Below are 7500 nucleotides of genomic sequence, written 5' to 3'. Positions count from 1 at the left end.
GTCCTGTTTGTTGCATTTACCTGTTGAGGCTACACACTCAAGTGCGCTAGCCTGTGTTAAATATTTATTGCATTTTCCTGCTGTTTCTTGCAAAAAATAAATAAATAAATAAATAAATAAATAAATTATCCTTTTTTCCCGTCTTTCCTGACCTAGAGTAGTCCAAATACAGGCTTTGCTGTATTCTGGACTTTTGGAAAGTTCCTGTGTTGCCATTTCCTTTCTTGGATTAAGGGAGGCTTCTTTGTTCACCAGTGGCAGTGGGGAGCTTAGAGCAGCCTATCTATCCCTGGAGGAGTGTTCCCAGCACAAGAATCTGGTAGTCTATTGGCCATTTTGGGCCAATTTCTAGCTCTTTCAAATCCCCCTGTATAAAACCCGCTTTGGCGAGGTTTTTCTGCTTGTTACTACTCAGCCAAGCTCCTCGTGGTCCTGCAGAGTGGTGCTAGCAGCAGAGAGGCTAAAAGAGCGACTGCTAACCTGATAAAAGTGTTTTTTCCTGCTACTACCTGGGCGACTGTCCGATCTAGCTAAACTGCAAATATTTCTGCTTCTTGAACTGTTTTAAACTGTCTAAAGTTGTTTTTGCACCTGCACTTTTAAAGTCTGTCCTGTTTGTTGCATTTACTTGTTGAGGCTACACACTCAAGTGTGCGAGCCTGTGTTACATATTTATTGCAATTTCCTGCTGTTTGTTGCAAAAAAAGCCTGTGTTACATATTTATTGCAATTTCCTGCTGTTTGTTGCAAAAAAAAAAAAGTTATCCTTGTTTCCTGTCTTTCCTGACCTAGAGTAGTCCAAATACAGGCTTTGCTGTATTCTGGACTTTTGGAAAGTTCTTGTGTTGCCATTTCCTTTCTTGGATAGAGGGAGGCTTCTTTGTTCACCAGTGGCAGTGGGGGGCTTGGAGCAGCCTATCTGTCCCTGGAGGAGTGTTCCCAGCACAGGAATCTGGTAGTCTGTTGGCTGTTCTGGGCCAATTTCTAGCTCTTTCAAGTCCGCCTTTATAAAACCCGCTGTAGCGCGGCTTTGCATGATTTTGTGCATAGCGCAGCATTGAGCAGCGCCGCTTATTTGGGTTTGAGCCTTGGAACTGATCTAGTTCTCATAATAAACACCCTATTCCTATGCTAAAGCCTAGCACTTGCTCACTAAAGCAATTATATAAGTCAGCACTAAAAAATTAAAAGCACTACACCCTCATAAACACCCCTTGAGTAACTTGTTCCCCAATGGCCCTTTTTTTCAATTATAAAGGAATTCCCAATACTATTCTAGCATGTCCAAAGGTCAGTTGTCAATCTCCTCTCCGGTCCAGCTGGTGAACCTGGGAATCTTGAGGCAATGTTACAACTGCCTAATGTACACAGTCAACCCTCTCCTCCTCCCAACAAATTCCAACACATGTGAGAGATGCAACCAAATAGCCAAACTGGAGGCTAAGCTCTCTCAACTCAGTACTGGCGTAACCAGTCAGGAGGAGAAGGAAACCACACTCACTACAATTCCAGTCTCACATAGACCTACCATGACAGCAAACCAAACACATAAACACACACAAACATACTTGGAGGCTCTAAATAAAAATCTGCCTAAGCAGCAGAGACCTCCAAAGCAGACACCCAAGCAACTGCTACCCCAAAACAAAACACGTGCAACACATAGCTCACAAAGCCAGTGTGCCGAATAGTCACAGCCCTTAAGGCTAAACAACACACCTGATACACTTGTAATAGGTGACTCTATCATCAGGCACACTGATGTCCCACTCACCAGGCTGAACAAGGAGAAGATCACGGTGAGCTGCCTGTCGGGCGCTAGGATCCGCCACATAACACAAGCACTCCGGTCACTCCAAGGCAAGTACAAATATGACTCAGTCATTGTCCATGCTGGTGTGAATGACCTGAGACGTACCTCCCTGGACTACATGAAAAGAGACATAGAGGAGCTCTCTGAGCATGTAGCCCAGGCCGGTATGACCCTGACCTTGAGTAGCATCTTACCCTCACCAAGAATGATGCCACAGTATGAAGACAAGATTATCAATTTCAACAATTGGCTTAAGTATTGGTGTCATTCAAAGGGGATCCAATGCCTGTCAGCCTGGGATGACATGCTCGACAAGCCACGATGCTTTGCTAGGGATGGCTTGCACCTGTCACCCCTGGGCTTTCAGATATTGGCAAAGGCTCTTGCTACCCCCATAGTGCCTTTTTTAGGCAAGGCTCAAAAGACAAACCCACCTCCATAGGTATCACAAGGGATAAGAAACTAAGAGTAATGCTACTCAACGCCAGAAGTCTAAACCTCAAGATGCATGCACTCGAAACTCTCCTTAGCATGGAGAACATTGATATCTGTGCAGTAACAGAAACCTGGTTCAAGGCTGTTGAGAGCACCCCAGCACTACCAGGTTATACCTCATACCATGATTTTCAGCCCCAAAACTTGGACCGAACCACAAAAGGAGGGGGAGTATCAATATTCGTCAAAGATACCCACACCTCCAGGTTGGTGGCACAGCACAAAGCATCAGAGACTATCCATGTGCAACTAACAGTGGGTAAAACTGCCTTCCAGTTTATAGCCTGCTACAGACCACCCTCCCAAACCCAGGAACCCCACTCGGCCTTCCTGAGAACACTGGAAAATATGAAGATCTCTCCAAACACCATTATATTGGGTGACTTCAACTACCCAACCATAGACTGGGAGCATTACTCTAGCTCCAACACCCTAGCCCAAAGGTTCCTAGAATTTATAAACTCAAATGCTATGGAACAACTTGTTACCACTCCCACAAGAGGGGAAAACATACTGGACCTGATCATCACCAACATGGGGACTCTATGCTCCAGACCAGAAGTGTATCCCTCACTCGTAAGATCAGACCATAAACTAATCTCACTGGATATTCACATCCCGACCCCACCCCATGCCCAGAAAACCACAGTGAAAAACTTCTCTAAAGCAAATTTCACACTCCTCAAAACCGAGGTGGAATCCTTCAAAGCCCCCGGGCCTGTGGATAATATGGCCCAGACCACAAAATCCTTTATAAATGCATTCTATGAACACCTTCAGGAATGCATGGATAATGCAATCCCAAATAAAACCAAGACCCAATCCTCCAAAGGCAGACGTCCTGTCTGGTGGACCCCAGCCATAAACAAACTATACAATAGAAGGAGGAAGCTACTACATGACAGAGCAAAATCCCAAAAAGGGAAGGCATCTCTGATTAGTATTAGCAAAAAACTATGTGCACTCATAAAATCGTCTAAGGCAAGCTTCGAAAGAAAATTGCACAGGACACTAAGGATAATCACAAAACTTTCTTTAGTTTTATATATATATATATATATATATATATATATATATAAATATATATATATATATATATATATATGTGTGTGTGTGTGTGTGTGTATATATATATATATATATATATATATATATATATGTGTGTGTGTGTATGTGTGTGTGTGTGTGTGTGTGTGTATATATATATATATATATATATATATATATATATATATATATACATATATCCGTGTGTGTGTGTATATATATATACATATATATATATATATATATATATATATATACATATATATATATAGATATATATGTATGTGTGTATATATAGATATATATGTATGTGTGTATATGTGTATATATATATATATATATATATATATATATATATATACATATATATATGCATATATATTTACATATATATATATATATATATATATATATATATAAAATTTATTTATTTATTTGTAGTTGGTTTACCAGGATAGTCCATTGGGCCAAGATGAACCCATTCTCAATGGAGTCCTGGCGAGAAAAGCTCCAGTAACAAGTTACACTAGGTTATACATTAAAAATTACAAAGTTTACAGTAAACAACGTACACTAGGTTATACATATATATAGATTACAAAGTTTACAAGTGAACAACAAGTAAGTATAGTTCTAGAAACCAGGTTAAAATAGGCTTTTGGTTAAGATATAAAAATTTACAAGTGATACAATTTAGTGTGAGGCAAGAGTTCTAGTATATAAAGGTACAATTTAGAGAGGGTGCAAGTTAGAACAAGCTTGAGAGAGATGTTAGTACAAGCCGAGAGAGATTGTGGTAGGAGAGGTAGGATGGATGTGACTAGAGAGGTGGACAATGTTTAGTTGTGGAGATTATGTTGGGAGAGAACAGGAGCATTCCCACTGGGATAAAAGGTAAGAGGGAAGAGATTTTTTGAATGTAGAGTGATTGGAGATGGTACGAATGAGTGGTGGAAGAGAGTTCCATAGACTAGCTAGACTGTAGGATAGGAGTTTTTTCCCAGAGGGACTTGGTTTGTATAATTCTATTAGATTTTGGTTGTTAGATCTTAGTGTTCGGTTAGGTAGATGCATTTTAAAAGTAGAGGATAGGGATGGACAAAGTGAGGGGTTGAAAATGAGTTTATGTGCAAGAGTTAGTTGAGTATAGGTGAGATGGTTGGATAGTTCTAGCCATTTTAGTTTGTGGAGGTAAGAGCAGTGGTGACTAGAGGACTTGTGGCTAGTTGCGAATTTAGCTATTTTGTTGTAGCATGTGGAGAGTTGAGTTTTAAGGGAAGATTTAAGGTTAGTTAATAGTGGAGCTCCATAGAGAAGGGAGGGGATAAGAAATGAGGTAGTGAGAGTGATTTTGGTGGATGGTGTGAGATAGCGATTTTGTCGGTACAGCATACCTAATTTTTTATGTGTTTTTTTGATATTAAGTTGTAGGTAGGAGTTGAATTTGAGTTTATCAATTTGTACCCCAAGTAATTTAGTCTCAGTTACCAATTCCAAAGCTGTGTTCTTATGACTAGTGATAGAAAAAGTGTTAGAATGGATAGAGGTGTTTTTGGTGGGAGTGAAAATCATTAGCTTAGTTTTAGAGGCATTTAGTGCTAGGTGATTGTGATTCATCCATTGTTCTGTGATAGAGAATGCGTCTTGTGTTAGCTTTTGTAGTATGGGAAGGGATGTTGCAGAGCAGATAATAGTGGAAACATCCGCATATTGAATGATATTTGAGAAAGGGATAGAGTTATGGAAGTCATTTATGAATATATTGAAGAGGAGAGGCCCTAATATGGAACCTTGGGGAACTCCTGTTGGGGTAGTAAGGAAGGAAGAGGTGGCCTTTTTCCATTTGACAGATTGGTATCTATTGGATAAGTAACTGGAGAACCAATTTAAAGAGGAGGGAGATAGGTTGAGTTGAGAGAGTTTAGTTAGAAGAAGTTTGTGAGAGATAGTATCAAAGGCTTTAGAGAGGTCAAGTAGAAGGGTCGAGACAATGTGTCCAGAGTCACGGGCTTTATTTACGATTTCCAGGAAGGAGAGTAGTGCTGTCTTAGTACTATGACCAGGTCTAAAACCGTGTTGTATTGGAGTTAATAGGTTATTGTCTGTGAGATATGGTAGGATTTGTTGTTGGATACATTTTTTCTAGGATTTTAGAGATGGGTGATAAGATGGCTATGGGACGAAAATTAGTTGTGTTGCTATTTTTGCCGCCCTTATATAAGGGTATAATATAAGCCTTTTTCCAAATTTGGGGTACTATGGATTCTTGTATAGCGTGGTTGATTAGAATACTAATGGGGTAGGCAATGGATTCTGCGGCTATACTAAGAAAATATGATGGTAAGTTGTCTGGGGCATTGGAGCATGGCTTAAGCTTCTGAAGGAATTTTTTAATGGTGGATATGGGAATAGGTTGTAGAGAAAAAGGAGAGAGAGCGGGAAAGGGAGGATATTACAGGAAGGTGGTTGATGACTAGGAGAGTGAGGATGTTGGAGAAGAGGTAAGGGAGTAATTAGAGGAAGATGAGGGTGAGGTGATGGGGGTGGTGTTGTTAGAGAATGTCGAAGTTAGTTTTGAAATAGAGTTGATGAAAAAGGAATTAAATTGTGAAGCTAAGTCTATGTCAGGAGTATTAGGGTCTGGGCTGGGGTTGTCAGTTTTGCCTGGACTGAGAAGGGTAGCGACTCCTTTCCAGAATTTCTGTGGGTTTGTTGTATTGCTGTTTTGGAGTTTAGAGAAGTAATTTTGTCGGTCAGTGGTAATAAACTTTTTTACTGTATTTCTAAGTGTTTTATATTCATTTAGATGTAGGGGAGACTTATTTTTTTGGTAAGAAGTCCAAACTTTATCTAAGTGTTTCATGGTTATGAGAGTAGTTTTTGTTAGCCAAGGGGCAGTTTTGGTTTTTATTCTTAGTCTGTAAGGGGGCATGAATGTCAATGATTTTTAAGAAGGTTGAATTGAAGTGAGCAACAGCATTATCTAAGGGTAGAGTTTTTAAGGTGTTCCAATTTATTGATTTAAGGGAATCAGTGAAGGTTGTGGGGTTGAAATTTTTCTGGTTACGAAAAGTAATGAAATTATGGGTTTGGAGTATGGGTGAAGACAGTCGATATGTGTAAATTGGTAGATGGCCACCAAGTGGGTCTGGGAGGGTGCCATTATCAGAATAATGCTGAGGGTGGGAGACTAAGATCCAGTCAAGTATGCTACCATTGGATAGGTTTTTTGAGGGGTGGGTTGTGGAGTTAATAAGCTGTGAGAAGTTGTAAAGGTTGATATTTAGTGGATTTGTGGGAGCTTGGATGGAGGCCCAATTGATATTCATGTCTCCCAAGACTATTATTTCATTTGAAATGTTAGGAGAGAGCCAAAGTAGGATATCTTCAAGTATTGTGATATTATAGCCAGCGAGATTGTAGAGGGAGGCTATGCATATGTGTTTGTGTATATTAACCTGAAATAATGCTAGGAGTATTTCAGCATTATTGAAGTGGGGAATAGGTTTGTTATATGGGGTAACAGACAAGAAGGATTAGTATAGGAGAGCAACGACACCTCCTTTTTTATGGGTTCTATCATTTCGTAAGATTGAATAGTTTGGTGGTATTATTTCAGAGTCTTTTATGTGGGGTTTTAGCCATGTTTCAGAGATGGATAGGAAGTCAGGTTTGATGTGAGTAAACCATGCATGGAGATTTGGGATTTTGTTCACAATGCTTTGGGAATTTAGTGAGGTAAATAGAATGGCTTTATTTGTGGTGGATGAGGTGGGTGGGCCAGGATTGGGGTGTATGTCACCTGATAATAGTGTGGTAATTAGGTATAGGATTGGGTTGGAGAGATATTTGGATTGTTTAAAGTATATGCTAGGCTTAATTAAGATGTTGAAGAGTTTATTAGGTGAATGTTTAGTTGTGGAGACTATTTTTATTCAGGGTGATAGGTTTATAAGGAAAGAGTAGATGGTTGCTGATAGTGTATAAGTGAGGAGATATTAAGATATGGGATTTTAGGGGAGGTAAGATATGATGATTTGTTACATGAAACATTGTGAGTGTATAGTGTGATTGGGCTGAGTAAGGTAGTGGAAGTAGGATATAGAGGGAAGTAGTAGCAACAGCATGAGTATAGATGGGGATTT

The 7500-nt window shown here is 39.7% G+C and overlaps 1 protein-coding gene across 1 annotated transcript in view; it reads left to right on the top strand.

Moving 5' to 3' along the window:
- The window catches only part of SPATA18 (spermatogenesis associated 18), a 460841-nt gene that overhangs the window by 80987 nt on the left and 372354 nt on the right, over positions 1–7500 (top strand). The window lies entirely within an intron of this gene.

Source organism: Protopterus annectens, chromosome 14.part0 (genome assembly GCF_019279795.1).
Source record: "Protopterus annectens isolate FY-2018-M chromosome 14.part0, PAN1.0, whole genome shotgun sequence".
NCBI lineage: Eukaryota > Metazoa > Chordata > Ceratodontiformes > Protopteridae > Protopterus > Protopterus annectens.
This window is presented reverse-complemented; position numbering and strand designations above follow the sequence as displayed.